The sequence below is a fragment of the Engystomops pustulosus genome, chromosome 2, assembly GCF_040894005.1.
Source record: "Engystomops pustulosus chromosome 2, aEngPut4.maternal, whole genome shotgun sequence".
Classification (NCBI taxonomy): Eukaryota; Metazoa; Chordata; class Amphibia; order Anura; family Leptodactylidae; genus Engystomops; species Engystomops pustulosus.
In genome coordinates this window covers 185,015,773-185,039,480 of record NC_092412.1, presented here as the reverse complement: position 1 = coordinate 185,039,480, position 23,708 = coordinate 185,015,773, and the positions used below count along the sequence as shown (strand labels likewise).

The 23,708-nt window shown below is 43.4% G+C and overlaps 1 long non-coding RNA gene across 1 annotated transcript in view; it reads right to left on the bottom strand.

Annotated features, from left to right (window-relative positions):
* Window positions 1-23,277, bottom strand: part of LOC140116672 (uncharacterized) — a 32,119-nt gene extending 8,842 nt beyond the window's left edge. The window contains exon 1 of the long non-coding RNA XR_011852896.1: window positions 22,949-23,277. This is a non-coding gene — a long non-coding RNA (uncharacterized lncRNA). The remainder of the gene's footprint in view (window positions 1-22,948) is intronic.
* Between the last annotated feature and the right edge of the window lie 431 nt (window positions 23,278-23,708).

The window sequence follows — 23,708 nt, the reverse complement described above, 5'->3', positions numbered from 1 at the left end:
ACAATAAAGAATATCTCCAACGGGTGAGTGCCGCAAATCTCTTTTTTATACACCATATACACATCACATACATAAACACCTGCATATACACATTACATACATATACACCCACATATGCACATCACATACATATACACATCACATACATATACACATTACATACATATACTCATTACATACATATACATATAACATACATATACACAGATAAACTTACTTTATTTTCTTTTATTCTACAGGAAAGTTCTCCAGGAATGCATGCAGGTTACGCTGCATGCATTCTCCACTCCCACCTGGAGTGGAGGAGAGGGGGGCTACGGAGCGGAGGAGAGGGGGGCTACGGAGCGGAGGAGAGGGGGATCCACGGAGCGGAAAAGAGGGGGGCTACGGAGCGCAGGAGAGGGGGGCTACGGAGCGGAGGAGAGGGGGACTACGGAGCGGAGGAGAGGGGGGCTATGGAGCGGAGGAGAGGGGGGCTACGGAACGGGACAGAGGGAGCAGACCGGGATAGAGCAGAGTGGAGCGAACCGGGAGGGAGCAGAGCGGAGCGGGCCGGGATAATTACTGCACATGCGCGGTTTCTATGGGAGCGACTGAAACTTTCAGCGCTTCCCAGGTTACCGCGCATGCGCAAAAACTCTGCGGTTCTGTCTATGGAGAGGCATGTAGTTCCGCCGCTCGCATAGACAAATTTTTGCGGGCAGAGGCTTACCGGCGACGGTACGCGTGCCAACAGAAATGGCTTTGCGTGCCGTCTGTGGCACGCGTGCCATAGGTTCGCCATCGCTGCTCTAGTAAATAAGCCCCATTGTGTACAAAGCATTTCGGTGCAATACCAAACCTCACCAGTGACTGCTGTGGTTAGGGATTGGACCAGATGCCACATTTGCAATATACATGACGTTATCACTTCAGGCCTGATGGGATAGCAATAAAGGGGTGCTGTTCAGAACATGTGCAGGTCACCAGAAGGGGAATGTGATCCCCGTTTGTGGCCCATCTCACATCAGCTGGTGGGTGACACTAACCCACTAAATAACTTCCTAGGTTGCAAAGACGGGCAGGAATAGGAATTTTTCTATCTGTTGCAGTGCAGGGAGTTGGAACATTCATGGCGAGGTGATGCAAGGTGCAAACAATGCTCCATGAATGTGCCCAATACAAAGTAGGGTAGAGTCCATGAGGTAGCCGCTATTTGTGTGGCCAACTCACAAAACACATGGGTTATGTGCATGAACCTTAAAGTGAACTTGTTACCAGGAATGTAATTTTTTGCTGGTAACAGGTTCCAATAGCCTATGATATGCCGATTTTAAAAAATACTTTTATCGGAACGGATCTTGCACCCTGACAGAATTATTTGTGTAGTCCTGTGTAGACTACACAGATGATTCCGTCAGGGTTCAAGATCCGTTCCATTTGTACTTGAAGAAGAGCTTTTGGTCGAAACGCGTTTGCGTTTTGGAAAAATAATAAACAAAGAATTCTAACCCTACCGGAGGACCGTTTTTGAGCTACAGCGCCGTACCAGCTATTTTCTGGGTTATGTAATCCCTTCTATGTATTTGGTCGATATCTCCATCTATAGATGACGCCGGCAAGCTGATGGGCAGACTGAAATCACTTGGGACACTATATGCTTATATTAAGCCAACCTAGGTGAGCGTATTTTTAGGGGGGTGTATCACGGCACCCCCCAATTGTATACCTCCTTGGTGCATATTTTTCTTCCCTATTGTTTTTTACGTTAATACACGAGGCGCCGTCCTCCTGTTTGCCTCCATTTTATATTTTCCTTTTAGTGCACAATTTCAGTTGCCCCTAGATGCGACCCTGTGACTTATGACTTAGGGTCAGGCCGCCATCTTGTATTTCTGTGTGACAGCTGTGGAGCTGAGTTTCTATGTCTTTCTGCTCTGAGCCAGTAGTCCCGCTCCCTGCACGGAGCACAGAGACTCTCACTGATTCCCTTCCTGTCAGCACATCCTGAGCAGAGAGGAGCTGCAAACTACAAACTCCAAATAGATTACGGGGAGGCAGGCACATATATGTGAGAACAGAAATGTAGCAGATCTAAAAGTCTAACAGTGTAAAAGTCGGTCAGCCTCTGTCTTTCAGCCTCTGTCTTTCAGCCTCTGTCTTTCAGCCTCTGTCTTTCAGCCTCTGTCAGCCTACGTGTAATCTTATCTCTCTTTCTACGTGTCAGTGTGTTCAGTGTCGGACTGGTGTACCTTGGGCCCACCAGAGAAAATTTTTTGGGGGGCCCCCTCCAGACCCCCCCCCCTTACCCCGCACCCTCACCCTTCATGTGGTACTGTGCTGTGTACTGCGGCTGTAGCTCCATGTATGGCTGTGTACTGCGGCTGTAGCTCCATGTATGGCTGTGTACTGCGGCTGTAGCTCCATGTATGGCTGTGTACTGCGGCTGTAGCTCCATGTATGGCTGTGTACTGCGGCTGTAGCTCCATGTATGGCTGTGTACTGCGGCTGTAGCTCCATGTATGGCTGTGTACTGCGGCTGTAGCTCCATGTATGGCTGTGTACTGCGGCTGTAGCTCCATGTATGGCTGTGTACGGCTCCAGTAGCTCCATGTATGACTGTGTACTGCTCCAGTAGCTCCATGTATGGCTGTGTACTGTGGCTGTAGCTCCATGTATGGCTGTGTACTGCGGCTGTAGCTCCATGTATGGCTGTGTACTGCGGCTGTAGCTCCATGTATGGCTGTGTACTGCGGCTGTAGCTCCATGTATGGCTGTGTACTGCGGCTGTAGCTCCATGTATGACTGTGTACTGCGGCTGTAGCTCCATGTATGGATGTGTACTGCGGCTGCAGCTCCATGTATGGCTGTGTACTGCGGCTGCAGCTCCATGTATGGCTGTGTACTGTGACTGTAGCTCCATGTATGGCTGTGTACTGCGACTGTAGCTGCATGTATGGCTGTGTACTGCCATAGAAATATAGAAATAGGGCCTCACCCCCACCCCAGCATAGAAATATGGCCTCACCTCCCACCCCAGCATAGAAATAGGGCCTCACCTCCCACCCCAGCATAGATATAAGGCCTCACCTCCCACCCCAGCATAGAAATAGGGCCTCACCTCCCACCCCAGCATAGAAATAGGGCCTATCCCCCACCCCAGAATAGAAATAGGGCCTCTCCCCCACCCCAGAATAGAAATAGGGCCTCACCTTCCACCCCAGCATAGAAATAGGGCCTCACCTCCCACCCCAGCATAGAAATAGGGCCTCACCTCCCACCCCAGCATAGAAATAGGGCCTCACCTCCCACCCGAGCATAGAAATAGGGCCTCACCTCCCACCCCAGCCTAGAAATAGGGCCTCACCTCCCACCCCAGCCTAGAAATAGGGCCTCACCTCCCACCCCAGCATAGAAATAGGGCCTAACCTCCCACCCGAGCATAGAAATAGGGCCTCACCTCCCACCCCAGCATAGAAATAGGGCCTCACCTCCCACCCCAGCATAGAAATAGGGCCTCACCCCCCACCCCAGCATAGAAATAGGGCCTAAACTCCCACCCGAGCATAGAAATAGGGCCTCACCCCCCACCCCAGTACAGACAGTACACACACAGAGGGCCTTACCTTTGCAGCAGCCGCGGGAACGTCACAGGAGCAGGAAGCAGGCCTCGGATATCGGAGCGCCTGGGCCGCGCCGTCACATGAGCACCTGGGCCGCGCCGTCACATGAGCACCTGGGCCGCGCCGTCACTTGAGCGCCGGGGCCGCGCCTTCTCCTGAAGCGCCGGGGCCGCGCGGTCCCATGAGCGCCGGGGCCACGCCGGCACCAGAGTGCCGAGACCCAGCAGGCGTCAGGGCCCACCGGAGGATTCTCCGGTACTCCGGTGGGCCAGTCCGACGCTGAGTGTGTTAGTAAAATGTCAGAAGCCAGATGAAAGTGTTTATACACCTGTACTTTGATAATTTTACCACATTGTCACCCCACAGAACTAGATGGAGAATAATTTGTCTGCTTAGAGAGTCCCAGTGAACTCGGTCGGATGACTTCTCCGCATCCAAAGATAGGAGCAGAGAAGGCGTTCAAGTTCACTCAACAAGGTTAATCAGATTTATGAATCGCTGTGTCCCATCTAAAGAGTCCCTCCTCCTGAAGAAGTGGTGTATGAGCCCCGGCAGGAGGGGGCCACCTTCTCAGCAATAATTTTAGACTATAGCTTGAAGTCAGTATTAAGAAGGGATATAGGAGAAATTGGAGGGTCTGTCTGGGGTTTTACCTGACCTCAGCAGTGTTCTAATGGATGCTAGTAATATTCCTTTAGTCAACATACCTGTTGTTTGAGCTTTATTAAACACTTTTACTAGATACAGGGCTAATATATGTGAATATTTCTTATAGTACAGTAGTCATTTGTCAGACCATCTGGTCCAGGGGCTTTGTTTTGCTTTATGTACCTGATTGTCTCAGTAGCTGTAATAAAGACTGACACAGATTTAGCTTGTTCTGTCTTAAAAGCGGGTAAGTTGACGAAATTGTTGGATTGCTAGCTTATCAAGTTGTGGAGTATCCTTATCGAGCCTTAAATTATATAGGGTGGAGTAACAGTCAGCCATAACCTCTGCAATCTGTTGGGGATCAAAGACCTTTTAATTTTGTTTATCAATCCGTCTCTGTGCTTTTTTCTTTGAGCTGCTAAAACTTTTCCTAGTGTCTTTTCATACATAGAGTCAATTTCCTTTAGTTGGTATTGCAATTCAGTAATCATGTTCTCTCTATGCGGACAGAGAACTGTTTTATACAATACATGAAGAAGCATTAAACTTGATTAGTCTCTTTTCATCATTCATCCTTTTATTGGCATATACTGTACTCCTAAAATGACCTCTCATACTCATTTCAGGGGAAACCTCACTTTTCCCATTGTCTTAAAAAAACTGAGATAGAGTGTCTCCTGTTGGTTTCTAAAATGCTGAGTGATGCAGCAAATAATTATTTAATCGCCACACAGATGAGTGTGGTTTGTCATATTGCTCTGAAATTTCTAACAAGATAGGGACACGATCAGACCATGTAATTATATATATCTTGGAAGCTTTTACTCTTGAAAACAGTAAATGGTAAGTCAGAAACATATCTGTTTTGTCTTATGCGGATGGGAGAGAGAGGAATAGTCTTTTTCTTGGCGGTGATGCAACCACCATACATCTAATTACGCCTCTCTATGTACCAGCTCGGATGGGCTGCTGTTATTTGTTGTTTTGGAGATATCTACTGAGGGCCACATTTGCAGTTATTGAATGATTTTAGTAAACAGCGATGTAAAAGATTTACTTTGCTTAGAATTAGGACTGTATAAGGCCACAATTATAGATAGAATATTATTAATAGAGCATACTAAAATAATAAAGCGCCCCTGTGGATCAATTTGTTTGTCTATCACTGATAAGGCCACTGATTGTTTGATTGCTAGATTTTGCACTCTAAATATATCATTCTGGTTTAGTGCATATCCTGAGTACAAAAAAGTCTGCTTTAGAGTCCATAGCCACTTTCCACATTCTAGACCCCTTGTAAAGACATTAATTGGTGTGACTCGTATTACCATAACGACCACTTAGATTTAGCATATGCAGTAAGCTATGGCTTGTGTCGGACCAATTCTTTACTGTAAGACCACTAGTTAGTTGCCTAACACAGTGAACATTAACATCTAACGAGAACCAAATAATAGCAACATTGACATATGTCAAGAAAATAGAAAATGTGATAATTCCTCCAGAGGATTCCATAGGGTGATGAATCTTGTATGATAGATCCACAGCTATCTAACATTAAAACCAGACCAGGTACTGTTCCAAGGATCTCATTAACAGGTTAAGAACCCAAAAATGACACATCAAATCGAGGGTAGAGCTCAGGATTTCTGCACTGATTTCCAGCGGAAATCCTCGGTGCTCACGCGGTTCCAGGGGAAGTCCCCAGTTGGGGCAATCCCCATTATTGGATTAGTTGCTGGAGTTTTGCTGATGATGCAACGTTGAACTTCTTGCCCTCCTTACTCACAATCATCTTCATGGGAAATCCTCACTTATAGGGGATATAGCAGGCACGTAGTATCCTAGCCATCTCTTGATATTCCCATGGTGGCTGAGAGGTCATATGCAAATTGCCATTATAAAACCTGATGCAGTAGACTTTGTAAAAATTCACATTTATATAATTCTCAAAACTTTTGGCCGTGACTGTAGAGTGAGGTGCGGAGCACACAGATTAGTGACTTAAGCGGTATTGCTCTGCAGTGTTAGTGAAGCAGAGTGGTGCGGGTGGCTCACATGAAAGACCAGCGATTGCATCAAGGGGTAGGTCTCCAGGGAGTTTGGGTATATCCCCAGGGAGAAACAGTGAAAATGCATATTTGCACTGTGGTGATGCAAGAAAACTAAATTCCACAGCATGGGTCACTGGAGCTTTTATAACTTACCAATAGTGTTGAACAAACCCATTGCAATTTGGGTTCAAAGCCTTTTTCCCACATTTCGAAAAATAGTATGGTTCATGGACCTGTATTTTACCGAACCTAGCAGCGAATCCAAATCCCATTGAAATCAGTGGCGACCTGAACTTTGTGTCCCAAAATTGGCTTTAAAATTGGGGTAGTAAGGTGTAGAGGACTGCAAAATGGGGGTAATAGTAGCTCAGTCAGGGAAAGTACATAGAATTATGGCATAACATTAAAACTAATTAAAAAAAATAAAATAAACCAATTAAAACTGTTACTTTGGTAGAGGATGTTATAGGTATCTATATGCAGTTATTCTCTCTGCGTTAGAAGACACTATGGATTTGCAAACGCAGTTATTGTCACTGCAGTAGAAGTTGCATTTGGTATCCAGACGCAGTTATTCTTTCTGCAGTAGAATACACAATAAACCATAAACCCGGCTAGGCACTGCCTAATACAATTATAGCACCTAACTATACGGGTTCCAGGCTGCCTGGCACACGCTCTTGGCCAGCAGAATATCAGGAGGCACTCAGTTACCTTTGCTGTGTGAACACAGTCCAGCCTTCAGCTCTCCAGGTAGTGCCTCTCCTACTGCTTCTGGCCTGCAGACTAAATCAGGCTCTAACGAGGTCTGTGACCCGCACCTGTGGGCTATACAGAGACCCAGGACCGGAGCCCGGGTGGAGTAGGAGTCCCACTACCAGCCTACCCCTACTCCATAATAAGCAGGCCCAGTACAGACATTATAAAGGTGTCTGTGCCAGTTACACCAACATAGACCAAACAGACTTCTCCTGCTTACCACATGTCTGCATTAACCCTTGGGTTACTGCAGACAAATCCAGGGCTTTTACCATATACATTTGGTATATGGTGGGGACCCCCATTGAATGTAGTCCAGACAGGAAACCGCAATCGCTATATACCACTCCCCAGCAATAACTATATACAGCCTCCTCAGTATTCACTGTATACCGCTCCCCCAGCAATCACTGTATACAGCTCCCAGTAATCAATATATACAGCCCCCAGTAATAAATATATATGGCTCCCCAGCAGTAACTATATACAGCCCCCAACATTACCTATGTACAGTCCCACAGCATTAACTATATACAGCCCCTATAATAACTATATAACTATATACTGCCTCCCTATAACTATATACAGTCCCCCTATAATAACTACATACAGCCTCCCTATAATAACTATATACACCCCCTATAATAACTATATACAGACCTCCCTATAATAACTATATACAGTCCCCCTATAATAACTACATACAGTCTCCCTATAATAACTATATACACCCCCTATAATAACTATATACAGTCCGCCTATAATAACGATATACAGCCCCTATAATAACCATTTACACCCACTATAATAACTACATACAGTCCTCCTATAACAACAATATGCAGCCTCCTTATAATAAATAACTATATGCAGACTCTTACTATTGCTATATAAACCCCCCTCATAATAAATATATACAATCCCCCTATAATAACTATATACAATTGTAGATAAAATAATAAAATTGTACTCACCTTCCCGCGCCGTCCTCATCTTCCCCTCGCGATATCAGATGTAAACAAAGATGGCAGGGCACCGCCATTTTTGTTTACATGCGATCCTCTATGGCAGAGTGGGGAACTTATTGTTCCCTCATTCTGCCATAGGCAAAAGGCAGGAACATTGGCGAGATTCGGCCCGGGGAGCCCGGAGCCAAATACAATATTGGCGATTCAGGCGGGCAGACACAGATATTCTCTCTCTTCAGCAATTGCCATGCAAAAATGGGTTAGGGAAGTACTTAATATGAGAACATAAAAAATAAAATGAAGAGAAATATATGTTTTTTTTTAATTTTAGCAGATAAAGTAAAGTAATCATTTTGAAAAAGGTGTCAGAGGTCCAGGAGGAGTTAAAGATGAATGTGGCTGTGGAAGAGGCACTGTCACATGCCAGACCACAAACGTATGACCACTACCTAACCTGTGGGATCCATGCCTGGTTCCTCATTTATCATCTGTGGATAAGCAGATCATCTTGTCTATGATGACACCCCCATAGGTACTAAACACATACTCTGATAGTACACTTGCCCTAGGGCAGACCAGCACTTCAAAGGCATAGAGGGCAAGCTCTGGCCATGCCTCCAATTTACCAACCCAGATATTAAACAGGGAGGACCTATAATCTTCCACCATGTGAGACACAGTCTGCCTCCCTGTGCTACGGGCCATATCCGATGGTGGTGGATGTTGTGGAGAATCGAACATGGCACATAGTGGGGTTTATTTACTAAGGGTCCCGCGGCCGCATTTCCGTTAGTATTTTGGGGATAGACATTTAGAAGGAGATTGTGTCAAATGCAGTCGGATTTTGGCGCATCGGAGCTGGCTTTCATGCAACAGAAATCAGGGGTGCTATTGTGACATACAGGAATATGCCGAAAACCCTAGCACAAGCTTGCACTAGTTGTAGAAGGCACAGATATAACATGTCCTCTACCTGCAGGATCAGCTCCATCACTTCCAGAAGCAGCGCCACAGCCACTTCCCTGTCCCTTATTTGCTGCATTCTTCATTTCAACATTTTAGTATAGAAATTCAGTTACTGCACTACTAGACTGTGTGAGTATAGAAATGAAGGTACTGTACTATAACACCGTTTGAGTATAGATATACAGTTACTGTCCTATTGCACAGTATGATTATAGAAATACAGCTGCTGCGTTAATACAATGTCGAAACATAGAAATCCAGTTATTGCTCTTTTAGATGACTTGAGTATAGAAATACAATTACAGTATGCATATTCAGAGGCAGTTACTGGTACTGCACTATAGGACAGTATGTGTGCAGACACAGTTACAGTCACTGCACTATAGCATGGTAAGTGTATAAAGAGGCAGTTACAGTCACTTCACTATAGGACAGTATGTGAATACAGATATAGTTGCAGTCACCTGCACTGCATTGTAGGATGGCATGCGTATACAGATTCAGTTACAGTCACTGACACTGTACTATAGGATGATATGTCTATATAGATATAGTTACAGTCACTTCCCTGAAAAGGGCAATTATATGAAATAGATGGCTGTCCCTCACAGCCTCCTCTCCCTACCTACCTACCCTGAAAAGAGCAAATATTAAATATTTCTATATAAGTTTCTAACTGACTCTCCATATCTCCCTATCACATGTCTTGCCTTTCCAATCACAGCCAAGTCCTTTTGGTGCATGACTGTGGTTGCTAAGAGCTAAAAGCTGACTGATTGGCTGCTCAGCACCCATCAACCAGGTTTTTACGGTCTAGCATGAACATAAAGTGGGGGTCCAAAAGTAAAAAGTGTAATTAAAAATCGTATGTATTCAGGTACAAAGGAATAAGTTGGGGAGGCTGCGCTGCAAAAAAATGGAATCTGATGCTGACCAATACTACTGCCACAGTGACACAAATGCTTGATTATAATGTTTGACATGGGGGGAATTATCTATTGTGCACTAGGTGTTCTCCCTGTTCTGCACATTGCTCTGAAAATACTAAGAGGCTCAGTGGCTACATCAAGTCCACCGGTGTACATCTGTTACAGCCTGCAACTGCTGCTGTAGCAGGTGCATTGCTGTCAATGCTGCATCACAACTGAGCCTCTGTATACAAACAGGAGTGATTATTTGTACATTTGTTATATTTATACACCCCTGGGACCTATATATAAAAAAAAAAACTGAACCCCCTTTAACCCTTTAAAGACCTGGCCCTTTTTTGTTTTTTCATTTCTCTATAATTTTTTTTTTTTTACACGTAAAGACGTGACGTCTTGTTTTCTGCATAACAAATTGCACTTCATAGATATTTATTATTCCATGCTGTGTACTGGGAAAAAAATTCCAAATGCAGTGAAATTGGTGAAAAAACGCATTTGCGTCATATTCTTGTGGGCTTGGATTTTACGTCTTTCACTGTACACCACAATGACATGTCTACTTTATTCTTTGGGTCGGTGCAATCACAGGGATACCAAATTTCTATAGGTTTTATGCCATTTCCAAATTCAGGTGCTATTTTCCGTTGCGGGGTTAAATGCAGTGAAAAAACGTTATTATATTTTGTTATATCGGGCATTTTCGGATGCAGTGATACCTAATGTGTTTGTGATTTTTACTGTTCATTTATATTTATGAAACCTCAAGAGAGCACAAGAGTGAAATCTGGTTCATAGAAATCTCATTATACCGTTTGGTTAAAATTTAATTACTTTTATTTAATCGTTACATTAAAAACCACAGTATGACAATAAAGTTTGTGAAGTGCAAATAAGAAATAGGTTATCCTCGGGAGTTCCACTATAGCGTCCACACTCCACAAAAACACAGGAGTACATCCAGGTTGTTAGCCACATGTAAATTTATCAAGGAGAAGTATACGTAGAGTACCAGTGCAATCTCCACATATAAACTTATCACAGAGGATACTGTAAAGTGCCTAGTGCAGCAATAAGTGACAATACAACCCGACATAAATATCTAATGAAAGTTTGTAAACATTATAGATCTTTCTTTTGCATTGTGCTAGGTGACATAATTGGCTTACCCATGTTCTGTAAGGTGTGGGCGCTGATACCCCGACGCGCGTTTCGCGTTGCCGCTTCCTCAGGGGGCCTGCATGCAGGCCCCCTGAGGAAGCGGCAACGCGAAACGCGCGTCGGGGTATCAGCGCCCACACCTTACAGAACATGGGTAAGCCAATTATGTCACCTAGCACAATGCAAAAGAAAGATCTATAATGTTTACAAACTTTCATTAGATATTTATGTCGGGTTGTATTGTCACTTATTGCTGCACTAGGCACTTTACAGTATCCTCTGTGATAAGTTTATATGTGGAGATTGCACTGGTACTCTATGTATACTTCTCCTTGATAAATTTACATGTGGCTAACAACCTGGATGTACTCCTGTGTTTTTGTGGAGTGTGGACGCTATAGTGGAACTCCCGAGGATAACCTATTTCTTATTTGCACTTCACAAACTTTATTGTCATACTGTGGTTTTTAATGTAACGATTAAATAAAAGTAATTAAATTTTAACCAAACGGTATAATGAGATTTCTATGAACCAGATTTCACTCTTGTGCTCTCTTGAGGTTTCATTGATATATAGTAGAGTGGGTTCGCATTAATTTACGAACAAATGTTACGACTGAATTGTGTGCTAACTTTTTGGTTCGTCATTTATATTTATATAAGTTCTAGGGAAAGGGGGGTGATTTGAATTTTTAGGTTATTTTATTATAATTTTTTTTTCCTTTTTTTATTTTTACTTTTACTATTATTCAGACCCCCTAGGGCAGTGATGGCGAACCTTTTAGGGACCGAGTGCCGAAACTACAAGCAAAAGCCATAAATTTTTGCAAAGGCCAATTTAAGGTAACAGGTTTCAAACGTATTGACGCCCTGAGGACACCAATACAGGAGAAAGAAGGAGAAATTTGTACTATTATTGTAGTTTCCCTCTAAAGTCCCCTTAACAGGATGAATAACAGGTCCAGAGAAGGGGCTACAATGATGATCAAGCTCTGTCCACAACTCCTTGATTCAGGTCTTAAGTTCTGAATGGTGACCTTTGTGCTGTGTGATGGTCTGGGTGCCCAAAGAGAGGGCTCTGAGTGCCACCTCTGGCACCCGTGCCATAGGTTCGCCAACACTGCCCTAGGGTACTAGGTTGTCTGATTGATCCTACCATATACTGCCATACTACCGTATGGCAGTACATGGGGATTTTCCTCCTCATTCATTACAATGCGGGAATTACACATTTTAAGCAATGGGTTAAAATGAGACAGCTTCGGGTTTTTGGAAAACCTGAGGCTGTCATGGCAACCGTTCACCATCGACGTTCTCCAACAAGATCTTTTGAAGCCGCTGGCAAAGCTGCGATCGGGGCTAGCGATATGCAGCAAAGACTTACCGGCTCTGGAGAGGGCTCAGCCCGTGAGCCCTCTCCATGCACCTGCAGACAACCCATGACGTGCTTTTATGTCACGGGTCGGTGAAGGGTTAAGCATCATAACAGGAGTGAAAGAAGATCAGTAAGGTTGCAGCCATTCTCAGCTTGTTTGCTGTTTGTTTAACTCGTTACCGACACGCGCCATAATAGTACAGCACGGCGGAAAGGTACTTCTCCACCAGCGCTGTACTATTAGGCGTGCGTTACTCACCAGCAGAGCCGTCACCATACAAAACGCATATCGCAGCTGGCATAATGATGTAGCACCTGCTTTCAGAGGTTCCTCCGATTGCAAGTGTTAACTCCTTATACACTGCAGCGGTCATGCCGGAAGGAGCTTCCAATGTGGATCGGACCCCCCTTGCCTCTTACCAGGGTATCCAATTCTCAGATAAGTGCCCCGGGTCTGCGCAATCCAAATTACAGTCAGGCCCTGCTCTGAATGGCGCAGCTCCCCTTCAATGCCATATCATGTGCCCATACAACAATTTACTGACACATATACGGTATTGGCATGATCCGAAGATTTTATCATTTGTGAATGTGCAATTTTTAAAAAAAATATATAATTTACTAAATAAACACCAAACTTTAATTCTAGCTGAAGTTCTGGGACTCGCTCAACACTACCAGGTTTCTCAGGTAATCTATATTAGAGTCTGCTGGAGACTAATATAGAAGCAGTAAATTCACAATATACTGCAATACAGTTATACACTCACCGGCCACTTTATTAGGTACACCATGCTAGTAAGGGGTTGGACCCCCTTTTGCCTTCAGAACTGCCTCAATTCTTCGTGGCATAGATTTAACAAGGTGCTGGAAGCATTCCTCAGAGATTTTGGTCCATATTGACATGATGGCATCACACAGTTGCCGCAGATTTGTTGGCTGCACATCCATGATGCGAATCTCCCGTTCCACCACATCCCAAAGATGCTCTATTGGATTGAGATCTGGTGACTTTGGAGGCCATTTGAGTACAGTGAACTCATTGTCATGTTCAAGAAACCAGTCTAGATGATTCCAGCTTTATGACATGGCGCTTTATCCTGCTGAAAGTAGCCATCAGATGTTGGGTACATTGTGGTCATAAAGGGATGGACATGGTCAGCAACAATACTCAGGTAGGCTGTGGCGTTGCAACGATGCTCAATTGGTACCAAGGGGCCCAAAGAGTGCCAAGAAAATATTCCCCACACCATGACACCACCACCACCAGCCTGAACCGTTGATACAAGGCAGGATGGATCCATGCTTTCATGTTGTTGATGCCAAATTCTGACCCTACCATCCGAATGTCGCAGCAGAAATCGAGACTCATCAGACCAGGCAACGTTTTTCCAATCTTCTACTGTCCAATTTCAATGAGCTTGTGCAAATTGTAGCCTCAGTTTCCTGTTCTTAGCTGAAAGGAGTGGCACCCGGTGTGGTCTTCTGCTGCTGTAGCCCATCTGCCTCAAAGTTCAACGTACTGTGCGTTCAGAGATGCTCTTCTGCCTACCTTGGTTGTAACGGGTGGCGATTTGAGTCACTGTTGCCTTTCTATCAGCTCGAACCAGTCTGCCCATTCTCCTCTGACCTCTGGCATCAACAAGGCATTTCCGCCCACAGAACTGCCGCTCACTGGATGTTTTTTCTTTTTCGGACCATTCTCTGTAAACCCTAGAGATGGTTGTGCGTGAAAATCTCAGTAGATCAGCAGTTTCTGAAATACTCAGACTAGCCCTTCTGGCACCAACAACCATGCCACGTTCAAAGGCACTCAAATCACCTTTCTTCCCCCATACTGATGCTCGGTTTGAACTGCAGGAGATTGTCTTGACCATGTCTACATGCCGAAATGCACTGAGTTGTCGCCATGTGATTGGCTGATTAGAAATTAAGTGTTAACGAGCAGTTGGACAGGTGTACCTAATAAAGTGGCCGGTGAGTGAATTGCAGTTTATTGTATAAATGATCAGATCTCTTTTGGTTTAAGTACCCTATGGTGCCTGAAATAATAGTAAAAAAAGCTTAAAAATATAAAATCTCAAAAGACCTCATTTTTTCTACAACACAATTAATACACTAGTAAAATCATAGACATTTTATGTATCGCCACATCTTAAAATATTGCATCTATCAAAATATAAAAACAATTATTCCCAATGATGAACCCCGTAACAGAAAATAGCATGCACATTTACATTTCCCCAGCCATTTCGCAACACATAAAAATTTAAATAAAAAGTGACCTAAAGATTTTACAGTCCCAAAAAAATTACACCTTACACAGCAAGATTTTTTTTGTACAAAAGATTTTTTTTTTTTTTCTGTGAAAGTATCAACCCAATGGATAAAGGAGAGGTGTCTTTTGGACCACATAGGAAAAGATGCAAAAATAAAGCCCGTAAGATCATGGAGCAACTTCAGGCAATTCTGCCACATTTAAAAATGTGTCAAGCTTCCCTGTATTCTGAACAAAATATAAGTCTAATTTGCCCCTCAGATAACAAACCATCATATGTCTACAGTATATAAACAGAAAAATAAATAAACAACCAAAACACAAAAATGGTAAATGGCCCAGAAAGGTTACCCTTATTATAGAGTTACCCAAATAGGGCATTGTCTGATCTTATCAGCCTTATATGAGTGCAAGAAAAAAGGAATTGGGGGGGAGCAGCACAATGAAAAAAACGAATTAAGATTCGTGGTGGGTGCAAGCTTCAAAGGGATCCGACTCCAAAACCCATGGATAACCAAGATTCAAGACAGGGAAGCAGCACTCTGTGAAAAAATCAGTGTTTCGCCCACTGGCGAAATAAAACACTGATTTTTTCACGGAGTGCTGCTTCCCTGTCTTGAATCTCAGCCTTATATGAGTGGTGGCAGCTAAAGTTGCTTAGGTTTGCAGGGTGAAGAGCTGTCAGAGTAAAGTCCAGTGTGACCCGGAAGGCTTCCTTCCTGGACGTACGTCTGTGATACTGACACTACATTTATCAAACTACAGGCGGTCCCCTACTTAAGGACACCCGACTTACAGACGACCCATAGTTACAGACGGACCCCTCTGCCCACTGTGACCTCTGGGGAAGCTCTCTGGATGCTTTATTATAGTCCCAGGCTGCAATAATCAGCTTAAAAGTGTCTGTAATGAAGCTTCATTGATAATTCTTGGTCCAATTACAGCAAAAAATTTTGAAACTCCAATTGTCAAAAGGGCAAAAAAAAAATTGTCTGGAACTACAATTATAACCATATACAGTTTCGACTTACATACAAATTCAACTTAAGAACAAACCTACAGACCCTATCTTGTACGTAACCGGGGGACTGCCTGTACTATGATGAATCTGATTTGCAAAAGACATCTAAGTAGCTCATAAATCACTTCTAAAAACTGGAGTAAGATCCTGCCTGACTATAATTTGACCCCAATTAGGGGACTTTCGCATGTAGAGGCAGAAAAGACCAGCGACCTTCTTATGTAGGGGTAGGGAACCTATGGCTCGGGAGCCAGATATAGCTCTTTTGTTAGCTGCATCTGGCTCTCAGACGGATCTTTAATAAATAGTGATGGCTGCTGTTTGTTGTTAGACTGATCACTGGACACAGGCAGCGATGTTACCTCTGCCTTCATTCTTTGTACGACCCAGGTGCCATCACCACTATCGTCTAAGCCTGGGAGGCATGTGCTGTGGCTACCTATATACTGAGAGTATGTGCTGGGGCTACCTATCTACTGGGGGTATGTGCTGGGGCTACCTATATACTGGGAGGCATGTGTTGTGGCTACCTATTTACTTGTGGGGCATATGCTGTGGCTACTTATTTACTTGGGGGCATGTGCTGTGATTTCCTATTTACTGGGAGAATATGCTGTAGCTACCTATCTACTGGGAGGCATGTGGTGGGTGTCAGGATTTGGAGTAGTGAACCCCCTGGACCACCGTGGACGATGATCTAAGCAGACACCTGGGACCAGAATCTAAGTGGCACCTGGTCTTCAACAGAGCCCGCAGCAAAGCAGGATGGTCTTGCTGCAGCGTGGTACCACCAGGCAGCCAAGGTCGAGGTACAGGATCACTAGGCAGTCTTGTGGTCAGGAACAGGCAGACTGTCAAGGCAGGCGGCAATGATGTGAGGTTGGGGATGGAGCAAGAGGTCAGGGCTAGCAGCAAAGGAGCATAATCAGGAACAGGACCGGGGTCACAACGGGAGGTCAACACTTGGGAAGGAAACACTGTGGAAAGCTTCCTCATAGGCATGAAGCACTAATATCCGGCAGGGAATGCTTGGAGCCGTCGGTCTTTATAGGAACCCGGGAAGTGAGTAGTGCCAATTAGCGGTGCACTAGCCCTTTAAATCTGCGAGTGTCGGCGCGTGCGCACAAGCCAGCAGGAAGCAGGAACGTGGAGAGGTGAGTGAGCTCGGAAAGGGGTGCCGCCACGGAGACGTAGATCGCAGGGGCACCCAATACACTGGGACTACCTATCTACTGGGGGTCATGTGCATATTGTACAGCTCTTACGGAATAACATTTTAAAATATGTGGCATTCATGGCTCTCTCAGCCAATGTGAGGGGAGTATTATAGATTCGAGGTGGTTTAAAAAAAAAATTAAAAAAAAGGTTTAAGTAGGGGTCCAAAAGTAAAAAGTGTCATTAAAAATTAGATGTACTCAGGGACAAAATAATAAGTGAGAGAGGCTGCAAAAAATGGAATCTGATGCTGATCATTACTACTGCCACAATGCTTGATTAAAATTATTATCTAATTATTTATCAATTGTGTGCAATCCAAATTACAGTCAGGCCCTGCTCTGAATGGCGCAGCTTCCCTTCAATGCCATGTCATATGCCCATACAGCAATTTACCACCACATATATGGTAATGGCATAATCAGCAGAAATTGAGTATCAAACTTGTGGGGCCATTTGGTATTTTTTAAAAATGTTCACTTACCCCCCCCCCCCCCCAAAAATGACAATTTCAAAATTTAACATCCTTATTTTTTTAAACCCCTGTGAAACATTTAAATGGGTTAATATATGGTGTTTTACTATTATTTAGGCCTCTTGCAGTTACTTGAAACATGAGCAGATCCCTTAAAAGTAGGATTTTGTGGTTTGAACGAAAATGTGAAAAATCTCACCAAAAGTTTCATAACATCCTACAAAAATGAGAGGACACTTAAAAAACAAAATACAACAGGTATTTGGAAAGTATTAGTTATCAAGTAATTTTTTTTCATGTAAATTTGCCCTTCTGTGATACTTAATGGGGCACATTTACTTACAGGGTCACCGAAAGTGCATTGTCCGACTATAATGCACTGTGCTGTGATTTACTAAGATCGTGCACTTGATATCCTGCATGTGCCGCTTCCCTGCTCAGGTCCGACAGAGTTCACCATCAATTTAGTGGTGCATCTAAGTGCTTGAGCTTGCGACACCGTATATACTCGTGTATAAGCCGAGATTTTCAGCACAAAAAATGTGCTGAAAAACCTCACCTCGGCTTATACACAAGTCAACTAAGGGGCAAACATAAAGGGGCAAAAAAAAAAAAAATAATACTCACCCTCCGGTGTCCGGATCCTCGGTGGCAGCTCCCGATTCTTGGCAGCGGCTCCGCTCCCCTCTTCTTTCTTCACTGGCGGCTCCCGGTCTCTTTTCTTTCTTCACTAGCCGGCAGTCGCGTCCATGCGATCTGCGGCCGGGCGCACACTATGATGCGGCGCTGTCACTAGCCGGCAGTCGCGTCCATGCGATCTGCGGCCGGGCGCACACTGTGATGCGGCGCTGTCGCCGCGGATGACGTCAGCGGCGGCGACACTGCCGCATCATAGTGTGCGCCCGCCGGCAAGTCGCATGGACACGACTGCCGGCTAGTCAAAAAGAAAAGAGACCGGGAGCCGCCAGTGAAGAAAGAAGAGAGGAGCTGTCACCGAGGTTCGGAAGCCGCCGCCAGGACCGGGAGCCACCGCCGAGGACCGGGAGCCGTGCCGAACATCAAAGGTGAGTATCGTCGGAGGGTGAGTATTAAGTTTGTTTTTTTTATTCACTTGGCATACTGGGGGCAGGCTGTATACTGCTATTGGGGCAGGCTGTATACTACTATTGGGGCAGGCTGTATACTACTATTGGGGCAGGCTGTATACTACTATTGGGGCAGGCTGTATACTACTATTGGGGCAGGCTGTATACTGCTATTGGGACAGGCTGTATACTGCTATTGGGGCAGGCTGTATACTACTATTGGGGCAGGCTGTATACTACTATTGGGGCAGGCTGTATACTACTATTGGGGCAGGCTGTATACTACTTGGGGGCAGGCTGTATACTACTTGGGGCAGGCTGTATGCTACAGGGGGGAGGCTGGCTGTATACTACAGGGGGCTGGCTGGCTGTATACTACACCCTCGGCTTATACTCGAGTCAATAGGTTTTTCCAGTTTTTGGTGGTAAAATTAGGGGTCTCGGCTTATACTCGGGTCGGCTTATACTCGAGTATATACGTTAATTTAAAAGTTAAATCCCGCGCTCAGTCCGAATCAGTCGGACTGTCCGTAGGCGCGCCCCCTAATTTGTGTCGCATGGAAGCCAGTTAAGCTGCACCACAATCCCAGCACACACTTATTAAATACCTGTACAAGCCGTTTTAGCCCCAAAAACGGTGTACAGTCCGGCAAAAGTGTGCGTGCGAGCTTTAATATACCGTATTTTTCGGACTATAAGTACAAAAAATCCTTTCATTTTCTCAGAAATCAAAGGTGCGCCTTATAGTCCAGTGCGCCTTGAACCGTATATGAACCGTACTTACAGACAACAGCTGCCTTGAACTGTGCACAGGTCTGCCACCTGCTGGCCATTCATCCTTATAATCAGGTGCGCCTTATAGTCCAGTGCGCCTTATATATCAACCTAGACATTTTAGCAGGCATTTATTGATGGTGCGCCTTATACTCCGGTGCGCCTTATAGTCCGAAAAATACTGTATGCTAGAAATAATTCAAACAGTTTAGTAAATAATGATTCATTATGAAAAAAATTTTGCAAGCACAATTGTTTGGAAATTTCAATGCTTTAACGGTTTAACATTATCATTTTATTTTCTGCACACTATAGGTCAGTGGCTTCTAGAGTCAGCAAGTGCTGAACGGGTTAACAAAAAAGATGAAAATAGGAGAGAAAATAAAAGACAAATGCGAGAGATGGAACAAAGGAAGAAAGGAGAGCAATTCTGTGCAAAGACTGACAAAGGAATCTGACAGACAAAGGGCTGAGAACAATAAGCGGAGAGGCCCTGGATATCAGACAATGAGTCCAGTGACAGCAGCACAATGGGCCTGTGTTGCCGACAGACATTATGTAACCAGGATCCAGTCCGGCTGGAGGGAGTTGCAGCTATTTTCAGAAGCGCTTTTGTTCACTACCAGTGAGCAATGCTTATTACTTCTCTTGGCTGCAGTGAAAGAACATATGAGACAGATAAGAAAGACTTTGGTCAACTTGAATTATTCTATTGGAAAGAGATTATTTCACCTTCAAATTTAGTTGAAGAGATTATATTAAAAAAAGATAGGAGATGATTTAGCTAACACAATGAAAAAAATAATTTATTATCAGCCACAGCATTTACATACAAAATATAACTTGATCACTGGTGTAATGTCTTTTCCATTCTGCAGAGTAGTTGTGTTTACCAAAAGGAAAAGGGATTAATAAATCCAATTTTTTAAAATAAGATTATTACATCTTTCTAGTTTTATCTACACATGAACAGTAATGAAAAGTTTTTTTCTCTCTTTTTCATATACTAGTCCCTTCACATTTTCAAGATATGTGTTATTTCTGAGTGAAAGAGAAAGTTTGATGATCTCCAGAGGTTGAGATCTCGTAGCCCGGTTCTCATATGAGAAGAGGATACAATTGTGCAGTAGCACCTGGCAATGCTCTGTATGTTAAATAATCTAAACTCCAGGCTGATACATTGTACAAAACATTGTACATTTAATATTATGACAAACTAAAAGGCAAGAGAGAGATGTGTAATTCCTGGGAGACTCCAATACTACACAGGCCAGGATCTATATTTTCACTTGAGAAAGGGGACGTTTTGATCCCTGAAACGCGTTGTATTCCTGTATGATCTTTTTAATACTAATAAAACCCTTTGGAGAACTACTGATCTTGCTGTGTGCCTCCTATCCTTGACACCCCTGAACCTATTGCCTTACTCCAACCGGTCCAGCACCCCGAGTTTGGAGACCCCAAAGATACTGGCTGTACCTCTAACCATCGTCCTATATGCCTAAACTAGAGCAGTGCCTTATGTTGAGCACAACTCCACAAGGTGAGCACCAACCAACTATATCACACATCTAAAACTGGACAATATCACCCTATGAGCGCTTTTGTTTTTTGTCTCTGCTACTTTTCACTAAGGTATATAGACATAAAATGATCAGGTGCTAAGCTGTTCTTGGACTACATTAAAAAAAATTAAGATGATAATATAGTACAACATACCGAATATTATGTCATACTAAATACCACCTCAGTAGTTTGCCAAAGATTATTGCTGTTGATGAGACAATCCCTTTAAAACTTCAAGCAGAACATATTTTATTTGGTTGCATTTTATAACATTTACAACAATGTTAATTAAATTTGACATTATTGTAGAGATGTTTTGTTAAAACCTGATAAATCTGAGTTGATGGAATATCATGAAATACGTCTTGTTTTTTATTTTCCAGCCTAGGTATACTCTTTTATACAACATACTGTACAAATGATTTAACTCAATGTAGTACATGCTGTCAGATAACAATGTAACAATTCAGCATTGACAAAGATTGCAAATGACAATAATAGCTGCTATTTAGTTATTGCCAAGTGGGCATTTTGTTATTGTCAACAAGAAACAATGTTTCTAGTCTGAAAGTTTTCCATGAATCTGGCGTTGAATGCTCATTGATCTTCCCATCCATAACAACATTTAAAATCTCAGGACAATGGACAAAGAACCTAATGCTTTATAGAATCAGAACGTTTACCAGATAGGAAGGATGGCAGCAAACAACTATACCTTTAATTTTGATATAATTTACCACATTTTAATATATATACTGCGTTTCTACAGTAAGCCATGGTGGCTAATGGTGGTTGTATATAGTAAAGAATCATAAAGAGTGGAAGATGTATATGGCTGTGATTTCTTTCAACCACTTGGGACTCCTAATATGGATATTGTAATATATATTAAAGGGGTTGTTCAGGAATAAAAAGATTTACAAATGGCTCTCCTTTTATACTCACCTCTCTCCGCGCCCAGGTTCAGCCAAGGTCACTATGTTTTTATACAGAAGCCGAAGTGCTGTCCCTAACACAGCCAAGGCATGATTTACAAGCAGTAGCAGGCAGGTGTGGTGGGAAGAGCACTGACGAGTTCTGTATACAAACAGAGACCAGCATCACACATCACTAATATTGTTTTTGGGTTTTTGGGAATTTTGGATCTGACAGATTATTTCAACTGCTTTTAATGTAGAAATCTAGGCAGTACCACACTGCAACTGTCTCAGAACAAAAAAACTGGATCTAAATGTGGTACTTGTTTCTTACCAACAGATTTGGGTCTCCAAGTACATATGTGTTGTGATAGCAATAATAGCCCTGTATACTGTGCCCCACCAACAATAGCAAGTACATGTACCAGCGGGGCCGGATTAAGGATGGTGGAGGACTCTGGGCATTAACTGGTGGGGGCCCTCCCCACCATTGTTGCTAGTTATAAATACAGTATATCCAGCCCCCTATAATAAACATATACAGTCCCCCTTTATTAAATATATACACTCTCCCTATAATTACTATATACAGCCCCCTATAATAACTATATTCAGCTCCCTATAACTATATACAGTTCCCCTAAATTGACTATACCCAGCCCCCCTGTATTAACTATATAAATATCCCCTCTATAATAAATATATAAGCCTATTATTATAACTATATACAGCCCCCTATAACTATATACAGCCCCCTTTAATAACTATATATAGTCCCCTTATAATAACTATATACAGACCCCTATAATAAGTATATACAGCCCCCTATAATAACTATATACTGTCCCCCTATAATAACTATATTCAGCCTCCCTATAATAACTATATACAGCCTCCCTATAATAACTATATTCAGTCCCCCTATAATAACTACATTCTGTCCACCTTTAATAACTATATACAACCTCCCTATAACAACTATATACAACCCCCTATAATAACTCTATACAGTCTCCCTATAATAACAATATAGTGTCTCCCCTATAATAACTATATACACCCACTATAATAACTATATACACCTCCCCCATAATAACTATACAGAGCCTCATATTATAACTATATAACTAGGTAAAATAATAAAATTGTTATTACCTTCCTCCATTCCCCCAATGCGCACCAACCTCCTCCTCTTCTCTCGCAGTGTCAGGATACTGGCATCTTGGTACACCTCCAATGGTCTATGGGGTTAAAAAGTGTGTTCGGTAGTGCCGGGGAGCTGGACCCAAATAAACTGTTGGCAATTCAGGCAGTCATGCGAACGCCTGAATCACCCACATTTGGTGGGGGGCCCTGGGGTCGCGCCCCGGGCATCCCCCTATAATCCGGCCCTGTGTACCAGATGCCCTCATCTGTCCTGTCTGCTAGTTCTGATGTTTTGTTGGCACAGCGCTATGCTCATTTATGCCTTAGCATTTTGTGAGCTCTATGCAGAGACTGGTTCACAGTGTGCTGCTGCTTTTATAGTAAATGCTTTCCCTGTCTTGCATCAACTGGCTCTACTTCCCTCCGCACAGTACAGAACTAGAGAACTAGTTGGGAAATAGAAAGAAAATTCCAACTGGTTTGGAATCATTGGAACAGTGCCTATTAACTTATGCAAATAGTTAGGGTTGGTGAAGGTAGTTTTAACCCCTTTCCACACAAGGACATTCTAGTCATACAGGGAGCAGCAGGTGTATGAAGAGGGCTCATGGACAGAGCCCTTTTCATACATACTGGGTGTTTTCTGGCACTGGTCACGGAAGTTACCAATTCCCCTGGAAAAACTTTGATGTCACAGCCCCCAGGCTTCTCATTCTGCACAAACTATAGCAATGTTATAGGCACAAACTATAGCAATGTTATAGATCAG